Source organism: Saimiri boliviensis, chromosome 16 (genome assembly GCF_048565385.1).
Source record: "Saimiri boliviensis isolate mSaiBol1 chromosome 16, mSaiBol1.pri, whole genome shotgun sequence".
Taxonomy (NCBI): Eukaryota; Metazoa; Chordata; class Mammalia; order Primates; family Cebidae; genus Saimiri; species Saimiri boliviensis.
The window spans coordinates 60,751,362-60,770,021 of NC_133464.1; the positions used below are offsets into that span (position 1 = coordinate 60,751,362).

Genomic DNA, 18,660 nt, shown 5'->3' on the forward strand with positions numbered 1-18,660 from the left:
TACAAAACTGTCAATATCTACTAAAGTTGAACATATGCATACTCTATGATCTAGTAATTTTACTTTTAAGTATATGGGCAATGGAAATGCTTACATATAACACCAACCAAAGGATATAATTTAAAACATCCATAGCACTATTAATTTTAATAGCACAAAAGCAGATGAAGCATATTTGGAGATCATTAGGTATTCAAATTTGGACATGTTACATTATAAATGTCTATTAGTCATCCAAATGGAGATTTCACCTAGCAAGCAATTCATTTTACTATTCTGGAGTTCAAGGAAATACCTACCTAGTCCAGAGATTTAACTTCCAGAGTCTTTGGTAGACAGGCTTTAAATCCATAAGACTGGATGACATCAGCAAAGGAATTAAAGTAGGTAAAGAAGACAATCTAATGCTTTAGATAGGAGCATGGATCAGAACACTGCTGCCATCTGTATGTCTCTCAGCCCACATGTGTAAATGTTTATTTAAGGTATGTACCTAAGAGAGGAAATGCTAGGTCTTAGGATTTTGTGACTGTTAATTTTTATAGGATAGTGCCACATAGTTTTCCTGGGAATATTAATTTATATTCCTTTCAGCCAGGCATGTATAAGAGGTTCCACTGATTCACATTCTCACCATTATTTGGTATTTAGATTTTAAAATTTTTGCCAATCTTACTTTGATATTATTTTGCCTTCCCCAGTCCATGTTTTCCACATATTCTTCTACGGGGTAGTCTTTTTTAAAAAATAGATTGGGAAGTTTTTGTGTATGCTAGATACTAATTCTTTATGATTGTATTGGTTACAAATATCCTCTTCCTAGTTTATGATTTATTTTTCATATATTTAATGATACACCAAAGTTCTTAATTGTAATGGAGTCAAATTTACTCATCTTTTGATAGTTAGCATTTTGTGTGTTTGTATCCTATGAAATCTTTCTCTACTCTGTAGTCATGAAGATACTCTCTATTATTATTTTTAAGAGATAATGTTTATCCTTTCACATTAAGTCTTTAAGTCTTCAGGCATTAATTTTGGGGTGAGGTATGAGGAAAGGATCTGATTCCATTTTAATTGAAATGGATAACCAATATCCCAGCAACTGTTTCTTGCTCCCTAGGACATGTCTCTTACTTTTTGTGGGCAGGAAAATGCAATTAAAATTGTCTTATAGAAGATCTTTTTTTTTTTTTTTTTTTTTTTTTTTTTTTTTAAATAAGAGGATGGTACCCAGAGCGTCCATTCTATCAAATGACTTGAAATGGAAGTCTCCAAAATCACATTTTAATCTACTATAATCGGGCTTTTGTCCGGGCCACTCTACTGAGACTGTACTGGCACAAAAGTCACTGAGATCAAACTTTTACTTACCAAATTCAACATTGCTGACAACTCTTAAATATTCTTTCTTAACATCTGAAATACTAGTTTCTCCTATTTTCCTTTGTACCCCCTGGTCACACTTTTTCAATTTCTTTAATGGCTTCTTGTCTTCTGTTCTTGTTTGTTTTCCTGGGAGTTTTGCTCTTGGTCCACTTCTCTTATTCTACATGATCTCTCAAGATGATCTTATTTACTCTCATGAAAGAGTATCATTCTTGCAATGTTGGGATTCAGTTCCCCTGAGAGGACATTTCTCCAGGTTCATGGTCTATCACTTCCCAAAAAATGGGACAGGAGACCACGGCACTGTGCGCAGTAAATGCTGGACTCAAAAGTGTTTGTAGAAAGTAATTTATTTAGGTAGAGAGAGAAAAAGGAGAAGGAGAGAGAAAGAAACAGCTAACTCTCACATGGAGTGAGAGAATCCAGACAGATGGAATCCAGGAGAGGAAAGCAGCTTCCAAACTGAGTGGAAGGGAACAGAGAGAGAGATGGAGTTTAGGAGGGGAAGAAAGGCTTCCACAAGAGTGTGGAACGGGACTCCAGTGAGGAAAACCAAGAGACAGAAAGACGGCTTCTACAAAGGGAATGTCAGTGGAAGGGGACCCAAATGTGGAGTCCAAAGGGGTGTGGAAGAAGGGGACTTTTAACCTGGGAGGAACCCCTACCTTCTCCAAGACTTCTGGCCAGTGAAAGGAGTTCCTCAGAACTTCCGCTGGAGTAATTGACTTTTTGATTCTTCCCATGCCCACGAAAATTAAAACAGAGACCATTAAATCTCCCTGATGGAGAGAGATGGGAGGGGGGACATGGTGCTGGGAAGTTCTTGCCCTTAAAACTACGCTCCCTCGTGGACCCGGAAAGAGAACACCTTCCCTCAATTCTGTAGCTCATCCAGAACTTTTTCTTGAGCTCTAGATCTATAATACTTAATTTACATAAAACTCAAAACCAATTATTTTTTCCATTTATCACTCTGCCTCTGTGTTTCTCATGATAAGTTAATCTCAAGACAGAAATGTGAGCATAATCCTAGACTCTATTTTCCCCTTCATCTCAACTTCCACATCATCTATTTGGAAGTTCTGACAGTTTTATCTCCTAAATATCTCTCAAATCCATGTTCTTGTCTACTCCACTGCTATTGCCTTACCAGCACTAGGTTCTTTCTAGAACTATTCTGTATTCTCCTAATGGGTCTCCTTCCCCCAACAAGTCCCTAGCAATCAATATATCTCTCACACTAATGCTAAGCCGATCTAAAAAACAAATTTCATTGTATCTTCATCTGCTTATAACCCACAGACAATTCTTTATTGCCTATGAGATAAAGTCCAAATTCTATACTGTGGCCTACCATGCTTCTGCATGAACTGGGTGATGCCACTCAAGCTGGTAAAATATCAGTCTATCCTTGTCAATTCTGTGTGAACCACATTTGTTTTCACTGGGATCAAAATATCTTCAGGTGGAATTTTGTTATTATTGGGCTATTTTATCATTCATTTTATTATAATTTGTCATATCCTAAACATAAGGCAGCATAAGGTTGTGATGAAGAACATGAACTCTGAGCTAGCCCATCTAATTCTAATGACATCTTATAGGCACGAGACCTTGCAAGTTACTTAACCTCTTTGTATCTTAGTTTTCTCACATGCAAAATGGAAATAATTACTCTACTTCATAGATATTATGCAGATTAAATGAGTTCATATTTGTACAGCACTTAGAACAGTGTTTGGTACACAGTAAATGCTTAAGCAGTGTCACCTAAGCACAGTGCTAGTGCTTGTTATTGACAAGCCTACTTGAAAATCAGTGGTTCAGGAATGGTAGTTAATTTGTTACAATGTTATGAAGAAATCCAAGCAAGTGCTATGACATGCCATACTATTAATTTAAGATAGCTCTCTGCAAAATACTTCAGACAATATTATAAAAATAAGCAGGTATATTTTTAAGTTTGCTAAAACTGTCATATAATTAGACAAGAATGGGAAAATGAAAAATATGCTGGTCACTGCATAATGCATTCCTATAAACTGTAATCTTCTCAATGCGTCCTCTGTGTTTATTCCTGTAGAAAAATTGTTTGATTGACGCATATACTCAAATTAACAAGTTTTTAGTAACATTGTTTTTTTCCTCACTATAACCAAAAGATCCTTGAATGTAGTGACCATGTCACTAATGCACCCTGAGTTTATTTTTCTCACTATAACCAAAAAGTCCTTGAATGTAGTGACCTCGTCACTAACACTGAGCATAAGAACTCTGTTGCAACTGTGAAAATAGTAAGGGTATGAAGTTAAGTCTTGTTAAGTTTTGTTAGAAGGATATTGAAGGTAGGAGTCAATATGGCCTAAAGCACACAAAAAGCACTGACATTTGGATGGAAAACCCAACATGACAGGCCTTAAATTATCTGCTAGTTACATATAACAAAGCAAAATGTACCTAAATTTATCTCACTGATACTGTTGAAAATAAAGATCTTAAACTGTTTCTAGTAAGTAAGGGATATTATATGGAAAACAATCAGTGAATTACTTAGTAGCTAAACCCATTCCAAAAGACAATTTAAGGTAATTTAACATATACATAGCACCAAAACCAACACAATCATGACAAACTGAGGAAAAGGAGAAATTAATACAGAAAAAAACAATATAAATAAGGACTGAGCTTTAAAAAAAATCTTAGGGAAGATAGGGAAGTGAATACTGAGAAACTATAACTTTGCTCTTGGGCACAAATCAAGCCTTGTTTCTTCTCCTTTTAATTCTTTCTCATTTGCTCACCCAGGTTTTTCCTCTTTTCCCTTTCAGAGACCTTAGTCAACCTGCATATCTCACCACATAGTCACCATTTTCTTTCTCTATAATTTTCCCCTTTATTTATACTAAGATGTGGATTTAACAAAAGTTTTAACTATGTATTATACTTGCTAATAGGAAAGCAATGTGAGGATCGTTCTAAGGCCAAATATGTTTTGGATTGATATGAGGGGTGAGGATGCCTGGATAAGGTTGGGAGGCTAGATATTAACCAGAATATGATCAATACAGACAGTTATCTGTGTTCTAAGTTAGTATTTCCCAAACATTTAGATTTATGTGCCAGCAAACTTTCAAAACAAATTCTGGGGACTCATTAACCAGCTTTTCACTAGGACAAGTAAAGACATTAAAAGTTAAGAAGAAATTAGTAACAGACAGAATAAAGTCTATCCTATGTTGTCACATCAATTCATAAAGAGAGGATACTGTAACTTCCAACATATTATAAAAGATTTTTCAGAATTTTAAAAGTCTTAAGTGAACAAATCCAACAATGAAAAATCACTACATTATCTTTATTACTCCCACTTCCTAGACTGATGAAATTTCCCTACATCTAGGGATAAGGGTTTGGGAATAACTCTTAGTGGTAAGAAGGACAGGGATTTACATTTCATGCTGACTGAGCTCTGGTGATGGGAAGAAGGAGGAAACAGAGCAGAGGTAGAATAATTATCATCATCCATAATTTGGTATATTTCTTTATTGACTGATATATTTTAATTACATTGAGGGAGATAAAGTTCTAACAAAATCTATCTAAAAATAAAATATTTTATTAAAAAACACATATGGAAGTACACATTAAAGAGCATTTAAAGGTATTACTTATATTGAGTATCTGAATATTAGAGTAATATAAACAGAAAAATTATTCTTAGTACACATGTATTTTAATTTCTTAGCTATATCTGTCTTTAATTCCTTATCACTGGTATTTAATTGAAAAATTTCTTCTTTCAAATAATCTTAATTTTTTAAATAAAATTGCTTATAATGTTGTATTTTATGGTTTATAAACTTAAGGCTGCTGATACCATCAATTGACTCTTTTCTGCAATATTTTAAGACTACGATATTTATATTAAGAAAAACTGTTTCTAAGGTGCTATCTGGTAAGCTGGGAGCATATCTACCAAGTGGAGGATATTCTCAGTTCTATTTTTTGTTTCTTACTGAAATGTGTAAATACTTCAAATATTTTTACAATATATAGTACTATAAAAACTTTAAATATTTTTACAAATCTCACTGTATTGTCTTTATTTTTCTTTTGCATGTTTCACCAAATTTAGACCTTGTTTTTGAGTTCATTTATTGCTGAAAGGGTTTGTTTACTGCAAAATAAAAAAGGATTACCAAAAAAGTTATAGATTTATACAATACAATAAATGATAAAAATCATTCAAACAATTTTTTTTATATATCCGGTGGCAGAAATATTTATATTTAATCTGCAGCATATTTATTTATATAACTTATATGCTTCCCACCGGTCCTTCCAATTGGTGCCCTGGTGACACCAAGTGGCCAGCAAAGACAGCAGCATCAAATACTTCTGCCACTACCACCAGGAAACTTAAAGGAATTAGTCCCCAGTCCTTTAAATCTAAGCACACTTTCACTGATTTTTTTTTTTTTTTTTTGAGACGGAGTCTCACTCTGTTACCCAGGCTGGAGTGCAGTGGTGCGGTCTTGGCTCACAGCAACCTCTGCCTCCTGGGTTCAAGCGATTTTCCTGCCTCAGCCTCCCGAGTAGCTGGGATTACAGGCATGCACCACCATGCCCAGCTAATTTTTGTATTTTTAGTAGAGACGGGGTTTCACCATGTTGGCCAGGCTGGTCTCGAACTCCTGACCTTGTGATCCACCTGCCTCGGCCTCCCAAAGTGCTGGGATTACAGGTGTGAGCCACCGCACCTGGCTCACAATTAAGACTTGCTTCTGTCAAGGGTCAAGAAGAGAGAATGATTTATTTTGGTTGTCTAAGATTTAACCTCAAGTTAAAGTGAAAACTCAAGATGGATGAACTGCTTACTAGAAATCAGGCAGAAGCTGGAAATTCAAAATGGTGGTCAACCAAATCTATCACAACTTATTTTAATGAACTACTAATAATATTGTTTTAAAAGTGATAAATCTTAGGCAAAAGTTAAACCAGTTACATATCAAGATGAGAGGCAAAGACCAGAACTATCTAGACCATTTGGGATATAAGGTCTCCCTACTAATAGGGGGTGCTTATTTATTAAGGCTATCAAACACCTGGCAAGATTTATTCATATGAGGCAGGCAATTAGTGCAGGTGTTGATCTAGGAACTCACCAAGCTGGTGAGTCAGAACTTGGGAACAAAATAAGGCAAGTTACAGAACAAAGAAAAAAGATCAAGGTGATTATTTATGCTTAGATGTTTTAGAGACCTTCCTTTTCCTTGGAAATTATTCTTTTTAAAGTTTGGTCTAAGAATAATGCTTAAATTAGGGGCCTGAGTATGATTCAGAATTGTGGATAACTTTATTTATCTGTGTATAGGTAACTGAAGATTTCTGATTAGATCTGCAGCACAATTAGATGTATTAGTGATAAACACTAAGTAGAATAAGTTTGAAGAATGACTTATGGTTAGAATCTACCTTTAGCAATAAATTGAACTGCATATAAATAAAAAACTTGAAGATGTGTTTACCAAGCACCTGTTTCTAAACAAATTATTTTTAGTGCACTTGTTTAGAAAGCTGCAGAGGCTGTGATTTTAATGTGCATGAATGCAGCAGGTTGTGAACATTACTATTTTTAGTATCAGCCTAATGTGAACAATGATGAATCATTGTTATTCAAGCAGGAAAGAGTACTTAGGATTTACTGCAGCACATTAGGTTAACTATGTCTCAAAAACTGAACACCCACACTTTGACATCACACAGGCAGTGATACGGATCAGTGACGCAAATCCTGTCAGGATCAAACATTAAGGCCACAGAGATTGAAAAAAAGTGCTCAAGTGACAAAGCAAGCTAGTCATCTGTCATGTAAACTGCATTAAATCAGTACTGCTAATGTCAAAACGAGCTGCGCTAGCTTCTCTTTTTATATAATAGCTAAACGTTTTTATTTTAACTATAGATTGCCCCTACGACACTCTATATTTATAAAGTTTCTTCACAGCTTCTGTGGTTTGAGGTCTGAAGCCTTAGAAACATGTCTTAAGGTTCTACTGGCCATATGAATTATCTGTAAAATGGCTTCTGTATCTAGGCTTTTTAGACAATCTTCTGCAGATATGTTGCCATTTATTAAGCATTTTATGTAATATGCTGTGCATTATAAAGTATCATTTTGATTCCGATTTGGAGCACTACACTATGGCCTTACAATTCACTGCAATTTCAGGGTCTTCTTCCCACTAGTCATTTCTTCTTTGGGCCTATAATTTTTTTTAACTGTGTTAGTATTTTGGGGCATCAAAATATTGATTTTTTTAATGATTACATCTGGATTGGAGAAGATGGCTTATGAGTAAGCATATGTATAAGGTTTCAAAATATAGTATCTTTGAATTAAACATAACCACATCTAGTTGGAAATCTTCTTTACTATAACAGGAACTGAACTTGCTCCTGGAGGCTCGACGCAGAATGTTCACATTCTGCTGTAGTTTCTTCTGAAAAGAAACTGGGTGTGTACACTTAAAGCATTACCCTTCCTGCTAGTTTGTGTTCTAAGACTGGCACTTCCCAGGGGAACTGGAAAGCCAACGGGAGATCAAAGCTGGAGGTGTCTAATAACCTTTCATTCTATCATTACTCTGACACAGACTAACACGAAAACATGCCAAGGGCCTTTTCCCATACCCTCAGGCCCTTGCTTTGGTGGTGTTTTCTCAACCAATGTTGTTTCTTAATAAAAACTGTTTTAAAAAACTGTGAAAAAGCAAGGGTTTTCCCTCATTCTTTTTTTATTTTTTAATTGCTAACCAACTAAAATATCTGGAAAATATAAAAACTGCTGAGACAGTTGTTCTCACAGTTCTTTTTGAATGTGAAATTTGTAAATCATCCTAGTTTCTTTTCACCCTCCACACTGAGCCCCCAAGTCTCATTCTTATTACTACAGTTTTGGTTATCCTGCATACAATTCTTCAGTGGTTCCCTGTTTCTTTCAAGACAAAATGTGAAATCTTTAGTGTGGCATATAATGATATTTGTAAAGTAGCATGTATTTTTAGTCTCATTTTCAGACTCACCCATGTGAGCACATGGGAGGTGAGTACATGAAAGAGGAGCTTCACCAAGCTACCTCTCTCATCACAGCTTTTCTATTTCTTCTAATCTCTCTGGGCTTGGGCTTTGCACATGTTTTTCCTTCGAGACAGAAAATTATCTGTCTCGAAGATAATTTTTCTATTTTTTTTTTCCTTCTGGCTAACCTACTTCTTCAAGCATCATCTTTTCCTAAGCACTCAATGACTTCCCTATGCTTGCTCAGGTATTCCTACTCTGGCCTCCCACATAAATTCCATCATAGCACTTAGCATTGCCTTCCTTGTTTATCTGTGGGTTACTTTTCCGTCTGTCCTTCCAGACTGTGAGGCAAGGCCTAAATCTTTCAAGTAACTGTCAAGAATTAGTTGTCCCTCAGGACAGGAAAAGGCATTTAGAATCAATTTTCTCTCCAGGGAAACGAGCATACATACATTCAGTGGCTGTGTTTTCTGTGTTCTAGCAAGCGGCTGAACACAGAAGACTAGGCATAAAGAAGCGAGAAATTTCAAGACATTAAGACTAAAAATAATATTAAAATGTTGAAATACGATGCTATTTACTGCAATGATAAAATAATTTTCCAAAAATATTGAAGGATTACATGAGAAAGTGGAAAGGGATGTCAAAGACAGAACTCTGTTAACTCAGAGTGGAAACTGGATTTGATTAAAATTCATTCTTTAAAAGTGAATGAACATCTTCAAATAATGGTATCACATGGGTTTTGGGATCAAAGAGTCCAATGCTAAAATTATGACTCTAGTAGAGTCATACTTTCAACCTCTGGAGCCACAGAGAAAATAACATACCTGTAAAGAAATCCCATCCTGCAACCATTATATTATTTTGTGATTCTTATGGGTAATAGTGACATATTTGGATGCACTCTAATCAAAGACCATAACCACAATCAGGAGTACATGTCACACTTCTCTAGATATAGGAAGAAACTTTCTGAAAAATGAAATTATGCCTAGTGTTTGTTGCCATAACGGAGAAAAACTTTGAGAATGAATCCTAGATAAGTTGGAGAAGAATCCTTTTTCTAGGTCTATATATCTAGGTAGCGTCTAAAACTCACATCCGACATATTGCCAAACAAACAAAGGACCCAGGAAAGATCTTTTCTGTTTCCTAGAACATTCTCTGGAGATAGTACAAAAGCATGTAAATGAGATTATATAAATTCACGGCAGTTTATAACGTTATATAAGTATTCTCTGGACATCCTAGCCTCATCCCAGCTATGCTTCCGGAAAAAAATTACAAAGGTTTGCCCCTGGGTTAGAATGCTTACTTCGTACTTCCCTGAATCAAAAAATTGGCATAAGTTACTACAAGGCTAAACCAAGGTAAATCTCTATGTTTGTAATTCAGTTGTCCTTCTCACCAGGATATCCTTCTAATGAAGCTTACTTAGGAGAGTCTGGTTTTTATTTTTAATAAGGAAGGTGTCCTTTCTAGACATTCTTTCAACAGTATTAATAAAATAAATCCTCAAGGAATAAAAGATTCTCTGCCTTGAGTTTCTTTTATATTTTATTTTATTTTATTTTATTTTCTTAGGCTAGGCAAGTGACGTCGTAAGAGTGGAAAGGAAATAAAGAAATCTGTAACTGGATGTGATACATTAGTTGTAAACACCACTGCATTTGGACCACAGGGTTTCTTATGTATCCCGAGTGTCAGAATTCTTTAAGCTAGTTCTATGTTATAATATCAAATTTAGAGATTTATTTTCTTCCACTCCCTTGATTTTCAGAAAACTGACCGACTATAATGATGTACTGAGAAGCTTGGTATCAATATATCATTATAGTATGTCTGATTTTTTAGTTTTTACTACTTTAAAAATCCACTTATTGGCTGGGCATGGTGGCTCACGCCTGTAATCCCAGCACTTTGGGAGGCTGAGGCAGGGATCATGAGGTCATGAGTTTGAGACCAGTCTGGCCAAGATGGTGAAACCCAGTATCTACTAAAAATACAAAAATTAGCTGGGTGCGGTGGCAGGAGCCTGTAATCCCAGCTGCTGAGGAGGCTGAGGCAGGAGAATCACCTGAACCCAGGAGGTAGAGGTTGCAGTGAGCTGAGATCGTGCCATCGCACTGTAGCCTGGCCCACAGAGCGAGACTTTGTCTGGGGTTGGGGAGGGAGAATCCACTTATCTGCACCAAAAACATTATGGCATATCATTTTCCTGAGTCTGGGGTGAGGGAGGGAGAATCCATTTATCTGCACCAAAAACATTAAGGTATATCATTTTCCTGAATGAGCTTAGGGTCTTAATTAAAAAACAAACAAACAAAAAAAAAACTATACATTTTATAAAGTTGGACTAAAACAATTTAAAAGGGATTAAAACATCACTTATATAATTATTTATGAAATTTATGTTGACATTATCAAATTATATGGAAAGTATAAAGAAAAACCTCTTATAATCCTACTATACACTTGGAGGAAATGTGCGAAAATTATTTTCCTTGCATCTGTATTTTTCATGCAAAAGTAATGTTTTTTCTTATTACAAAATAGTTAATTCTATTGATATCCTTAATAATATATAATCAAATAAATGGTCCTGATTAAACCAAATCCCTAATCAAGAAAACTTTTTAATCTTCCATTTTTGAGAGAAAAAGAATAGAGCAGACTCATTCTCTAAGTGCTCTCTTGGCAGTATTTTTCAGTCTCTGGATTGGTTTGGATGTTCCTGATATATGCTTCCATAGTGCCTGTTCTTTTTCTTTCTCAATCACAATACTTCTCTCACTTCACTGAATTCCTTAATCTTCTATCTTTCCTAGGAGACTGTAAACTTCATGGAGGTCAGGGATACATTCTATATTGCTTATCATTAAATTTCCAGTGTTTTAGAACAGTGATTGCACTTACTAGGTTAAGAATTATTTACGTAAAGTAATTGGTTTAAAAAGTAACCCCCAGGCCATATTCTAATCTAGATTCAACTCTATCTTCTACATAATCTTCAACTATATAGTATAATCAATATTAGTAATACTTAATGATTTAGGGTCCTGAAAGACTAAATTATTTTCAGTAAGTTCTGCTTACCATGGCTGAATTTCTTATTCTGTAAATATTTTTAGTAAAATAAGTTGGAAAAAGGCTTCTGGTTTTCAGTTAATCAGAAAGGTATTTCACAAAGACACTCCATGCTTAGGTGAAGCCTTAAAGCACACACTTTTTATGCCTATAGTTATTAACTCTAATAATATCATCTTTAGCAAAAATATTTTAAAACAAGTTGATGAAGATTTCTTTCCAAAAACCATTTAGGGTAATAAAATTAAGGTATTTCTTAAGTATAAATGAAGAAAGAGCCTTTTTCAAACTCTCGTATTCAGTGTTTTTTAAAAATATAAAATCTGGTATCATTCACTCCTTAAAATTCTTTTAGTGGAATCACTCCTCAAAAAAAAATAGTAATAATAATAAAGAGAAATAAAATGTTATCCCAATGCTCTGAGGAAAAATAACATCTCGGAATTAAAAGCAAAAGAGATTGTTTGCCCCAGCATCATGCAATATAAATCATATAAAGCTAAATGGCACTTTTTGATAGGGATAGTCTTGAGGCTCAGTGATAAATTTATGAGTAGAGTTCTTGGTAGAGTAATTTGGTTTCAGCTCTTTAGAAGTTGACATTAGTTTCAGCATTCAATTTTAAATGGCTTTGCGATAAGCATATTAAATATTTCAGAAAGCAAGTACATGGTTTAGAGGAACTAATGACTGTTGAACTATGAGCAGAGTACCATCTTAGGTACTTTATGTTTGAGAAGTCACTATAAGGTAATGGTTAAAAGTATGCAATCTGCAGTTCAGGTCTCAGCTGAGTCATTCAGTAACTGGTAACTACCGGCAAATTATTAACCTGTGTCTCAATTTCTTAGTATATAAAATGAAGATAATAGCTATCTGAAAGAGTTTCTGGGAGGATTAAATAGGTTAATTACATGTAGAGTGTTAACCACACTAGTATAGGAATTGCTCAATAACCATTAGCTAATATATATGCTAATTAAATAACAAAGTCACTTTCTCTCCCTTTTTTCATTACTTGAGGATCTATAAGGCAATGTCTTCACAATTAGAAATAACTAAGTGCCAAAATGAAGGCAATTCTATTGTTACATGCCTAAAATAAGTAAATTAGTATTTAACGAATTTCTATATGTAAGGGGCAGTTCTACGTGCTGAGAGTTGAGTGGAATGTACCCTACAAAGAGTATACTACCATTGTATCATGATTTTATATCATAATCAGTTGAGAAAGGCTGATGTGGGCCTAGATATCTATATATTTAAACTCCCCTGTTGACTTTAAGGTATCTTAGCGCAGGTAAAAATTATCCTTTAGAAATCAAAAAGACTTTCATTTGAGTACTAGATCCACCAATAACTAGATATGAAGCTTTTTATGAATCACAGGTTCCTCTCTTAAGATTTAAAGTTGATTAATGCAATCAATGCACACAATACAATCTTGGCAGACAATGAGCACATAATTACATTATTAAAGATGGACTCTAAGGAAAAAAAAGGCAAATAACAATATAGACCAATAAATAACATGCCAGATTAGATATATAGACCTGACAATATATAGAACAGGAAATTAAAGAGCACTTTTTTTTTTAAAACACTGGAGTGGTCAGAAAGAGTCTCAAAATAAATGTAACTAATACTGGGTTTTGAAGGACTGGAAAGATTGAGAAAGCTCTCACCTGTATGTGTGCATGCTCCTGTGTGATTTTTGTAAGAAGGAGCAAAGTGAACAAAGGTATAAAGCAGGTGTGATGGGTAATATGGAGTATCAAGTTGACTGGATTGAAGGATACAAAGTATTGATCTTGGGTATGTCTGTGAGGGTAGGACATTAACATTTGAGTCAGTGAGCTGGGAAAGGCAGACCCAACCTAAATCTGGATGGGCACAATCTAATCAGCTGCCAGTACGGCAAGAATATAAGAAGGCAGAAAAATGGAAAAAGACAGACTGGCTTAGCCTCCCAATCTACATCTTTTTCCCACACTGGATGCTTCCTGCCCTCGAACATTGGACTCCAAGTTCTTCAGGTCTGGAACTTGAACTGGCTCTCCTTGCTCCTCAGCCTGCAGATGGCCTATTGTGGGACCTTTTGATCATGTGAGTTAATACTTAATAAACTCCCCTTTATACATATTATCTATTCCATTAGTTCTGTTCCTCTAGAGAACCCTGACTAATATAGATTTTAGTACCAGGAGTGCTTCTAGAGGAACAGGATATTAAGGATGGAGTTCTTTCATTGGTTTTGGGGTTTCTGGAATTAGCTGCTTAATATGGTTACACCCAAAATGATAAGGACTCTACTTCGAATAGTATGGACAACACTGATAGTCCTTAGCATAAACTGTTTAGAGAGTTATACAGAATAAATACATTTCACACTCCTGATTTATTGCTCATGAGAAGCAAAGAGCTTAATGACTCTATACATAATTCCTTTGACAGTACGTGGAGAACCAAGGAACATAATGAAGCTGGCTGGTTGCTCCTAAGTTCAGTGGACAAAGTGATGAAAGGGATTCTGTCTCCTGGCTTCAGAAGCAGATACTAAGCCTCTAATTTGCTAAGATTGCCCTGAGTGAGAGTCTTATTTTCTGTAGAGAAAGAGCTGAAATTGTGGAAAAACAGACAAGCTCTTATCATGTCAGTGGCTGACCTGCAATAAAGGTGCATGCACAGTCTCACCAAGTATCTACTGTTAAAGTGAGGGCACTGAATGGAGAAGAATGGGTCCCTGCAACTTGTGTAAACTGATAAACAGAAGAAAGGGCTTCCCCATCCCCAGTAGTGGCAACATCCCCTCCTGGACATCAGCCTTTCTCCACCTTTGTCTGAGCAGATAAACCCTGGGCTGCCTGAGGCAACAGTGATGGCCTCCCCTGAGGCAGTTGACAGGTAAGATAAAGTTGATTCTCCTCAGGAGCCACCCCCAACATCCCTGTTTGCTTCTAGACCTATAACTAAAGTCCCCGAAGGCCCCTAGAGATTAGAGAATGTGACCCATGAGGAGATGCACTACACTCAAAAAGAACTGCTTGAGTTTTCTAATTTATATAAACAGAAACCTGGAGAACAGGCAAGGACTGGATATTAAGGGTATGGGATAATGATAAAAGGAACACAGAGTTTGATCAGGCTGAATTTATTGATTTGGGGCCACTAAGTAGGGACTCTGCATTTAGTGTTGCAGCTTAGGGAGTTAAAAAAGGTCCTAATAGTTTATTTGCCTATTTGGCTAAAATACTGATTAAAAGATGGCCCACTGTGAGTGAGCTGGAAATGTCTGATTTCCCTTGGTTTAATGTAGAGGAAGGGATCCAAAGGCTTAGGGAGATTGAAATGCTGGAGTGGATTGGTTACTTTAGACCTACTCATCCCAGCTGGGAGGGTCCAGAAGACATATCCTTGACCAATGCCTTCTGAAACAGATTTGTGAGGGCAGCACCTGCATCTTGGAAGAGCCCTTTAATTGCTCTTTCCTGTATGTCTGGGGAAACCACAGTCACTCAACTACAAACTCTAAATACAATGGGAATAATTGGAGCCCGAAGTGGCAGGGGCCAAATGGCATCACTCAACCATCAAAGTCAAGGTGGGCATCACGAGTGTAATGGACAGCACAGGCAAAGCGGCAATCAGAACAGTCTATCTTGTGTAGAGCTCTGGCACTGGCTAATTAATTATGGTGTTCCTAGAAATGAAAATGATAGAAAGCCTACTGCGTCCTACTTAATTTACAGAAAACTTCTAGGTCATATAGACAACAGACTAATTTAAATTATAAAAACAGAGAATCATGGCCCCTCAATCAATTTCTTAACTTGAGCCAGTTTAAAGACCCAGAACCCCTTGAACGAAGAGGAGGCCAGGTCCCCTGGAGGAAGGACCCTACTACATTACCGACAACTTATGCAGTAAATCTTTCTCCCATCTTTCCCCAAGGAGATCTCTGGCTTTTTACCAGGGTAAGTGTGCACTGGAGCCAGCAAACTATGCAGTAAATCTTCCTCCCATCCTTTCCCAAGGAGACTTTGGCTTTTACTGGGGTAACTGCATTGGGGAAAGGGAAATGAGCAGATATTTCAGGGACTACTGGACACTAGCTCTGAGCTTGACATTGATTCCAGGATACCCAAAACATCATTGTGGTCCTCCAGTTAAAGCAGGGGCTTATGGAGGTCAAGTAATTAATGAAGTTTTAGCTCAGGTCTGACTTATAGTGGCTCCAGTGGGTCCCCGGACTCATCCTGTGGTCATTTCCCCAATGCCAGAATGCATAATTGGCACAGACATACTTAGCAGCTGGCAGAACCCCCACATTGGCTCCCTGACTAGTAAGGTGAGGGCTACTATGGTGGTAAAGGCCAAATGGAAGCCATCAGAGCTGCCTCTACTTAGAAAAATAGAAAATAAAAAATATAATCCAATCACGAAAGTAAAATTCATCATATTCACTGTCCTGGAAATTATGTAGCTTATGTACAACAGAAGGTAACAATTGTGGGGCCATCCTAGAATTTTACCCAATACGTTATTTAAGTTCTGGCTTTAGGTCTCTGCTGCTTTAAAAATGGTTTTTGGTAAATATAAAAATTTACTAAATTTATTTTTTTAATTGTGGTAAAATACAGATAAAACTTACCATTTTAACACATTTTAAGTGTATGGTTCAATATTAGGTACATTCACATTGTTGTACAACTATCACCACTATCCAACTCCAGAACATTTTTCATCTTCCAAAACTAAAATTCTGTACCCATTAAATAATAACTCCCCACGTTTCCCTCCATCTATTTAGTCCCTAGCAACCACTATTCTATTTTCTGTCTCTATGAATTTGACTATTTTAGATGCCTCATGTAAGTGAGATCATACAATATTTATCTTTTGTGACTGATTTTATTTCACTTAACTGCTACACACTTTTAAATATTAATACACATCAAAAAAACACTACTGTGTGCAGTGCCTCATGCCTGTAATCCTAGCACTTTGGGAGGCCAAGGCAGGAGATCTGCTTGAGGCCGGGAGTTCAAGACCAGCCTGGGCAACATAGTGAGACCCTGTCTTTACTTAAAAAAGAAAAAAAGAAAAGAAAAAAGAAAAGACTGAGAAAGAGGTGCTAGTGTAAATGTAGAAGGACAGTCAAGAGAATACTGTCCAAGAAGGAGGAAATAGACACTGGGTTAAATATACTGGGTTGAATGCTGTAGAATACATAAACTGTAAAAGGGCAGTCAAAAGAATAGTGTCCAAGAAGGAGGAAACAGACACTGGGTTAAATATACCAGGTCGAATGCTGCCAGTTCAAATAATACACTGAGGTCAAGCATGATGAGAAGTGAGAACTGACCACTGATTCTGGCCACAGAGAGGTTACTGGTGACCTTGACAAGAGTGCAATGACCATTCAATCTAGAAGTAGTACTAGTATATGATCACAATCGTTACTATTATTATGAATTATTTTCCCATAGCATGGGAATTTTGGAGTGAAGCGGAGTGAAATAAAACTGTGTCCAAACATGATTTCTTTGATGGTAGTTTCCAAGTAATTTTATGATAAGGTAGAACTTAAAAAATATTTTGTGAAAAAACACAGGTAGTAAACAAAACAAGACATTCCCTATATGCTGTATCTAACAACTGAGATCATTTATTCAATTATCAAATATTTATTAAGTACCTACATAGTGCCAGGAATAAATTCTATTACAATTGAATGTTTCCTTAATTGTTCATATATATAAGCTAAAAATGTTTAGATATTCGAAAAATTTGCAGTGGTCCATAAAGATAGTATGTCTATTGGGCTAACCTTAACCTAAGCAAATAAGCAATGAAGCTAACTCCAATCAAGGCCTTTAGAAAATTTGATTCTAATAAAAATCTGATCACAGCACTCTAAGGAGAAGAAAATGTCTGAGAAATCAAGAGCAGATAGTAACACCTTTGTCTACAGAAAAATAGCTTTCTAAATCATTATCTATTACCTAGAATATAACAATTACTTTTACATAAAGATAACTGACCACATATATGGTCCTCTAATTAATAAAACCAACCAATGTCCCCCCTCATAAAAAAACATGTTTCCACAGATGCTGGAGAGGATGTGCAGAAATAGGAATGCTTTTACACTCTTGGTGGGACTGTAAACTAGTTAAAACATTGTGGAAGACAGTGTGGCAATTCCTCAAGGATCTAGAACTAGAAATGCATTTGACCCAGCACCCCATTACTGGGTATATACCCAAAGAATTATAAATCATTCTATTATAAAGACACATGCACATGTATGTTTACTGCAGCACTGTTCACAATAGGAAAGACTTGGAACCAACCCAAATGACCACCAATGATAGACTAGATAAAGAAAATGTAGTACATATATACCATGGAATACTATGCAGCCTTAAAAAAAGGCTGAGCTCATGTCCTTTGCAGGGACACAGATGACACTGAAAACCATCATTCTCAGCAAACTAACACAAGAACAGAAAACCAAACACCACATGTTCTCACTCATAAGTAGGAGTTGAACAATGAGAACACATGGACATAGGGAGGGGAACATCACACACTGGGGCCTGTTGGGGGGTGGAGGTGCTAGGGAAAGAACAGCATTAGGAGAAATATCTAATGTAGCTAATAGGGTGATGGATGCAGCCAACCACTATGGCATGTGTATACTTATGTAACAAGCTTACATGTTCTGCACATGTATCCCAGAACTTAAAAGTACAATTAAAAAAAAAGTTTTAAAAAAATTTGCTCGGTAATTACCAAGACAAGGCAGTCCACTGAATGGAAGAACTAGTGCAACTGATTTTTGAAAAGTAAGTTGAAATGGTCTTTCAGTGGAACTAACTGCTCAGTTCAGTCAGAGTGGGAGAGCCTAGGTTCAGCCTAGCTAGGTTCAGCCTCGGTACAGACAGCTGCAGGTTAAAGCTATGTTTAGAAAAGCAGAGGTACAGTTATTAAGGATAAGAGATGCGGGAGAGTAATGGGGTTAAGAATGGAGTAAGTAAGAAACAACAACAAAAAAATTGCCATCTTATTCTACTTACTCATGATTATCTTACA

General features: G+C 36.2%; 1 protein-coding gene across 11 annotated transcripts in view; it reads right to left on the minus strand.

Moving 5' to 3' along the window:
• Nucleotides 1-18,660, minus strand: part of FNDC3A (fibronectin type III domain containing 3A) — a 185,670-nt gene that overhangs the window by 88,160 nt on the left and 78,850 nt on the right. The gene's annotated exons all lie outside the window — the stretch shown is intronic.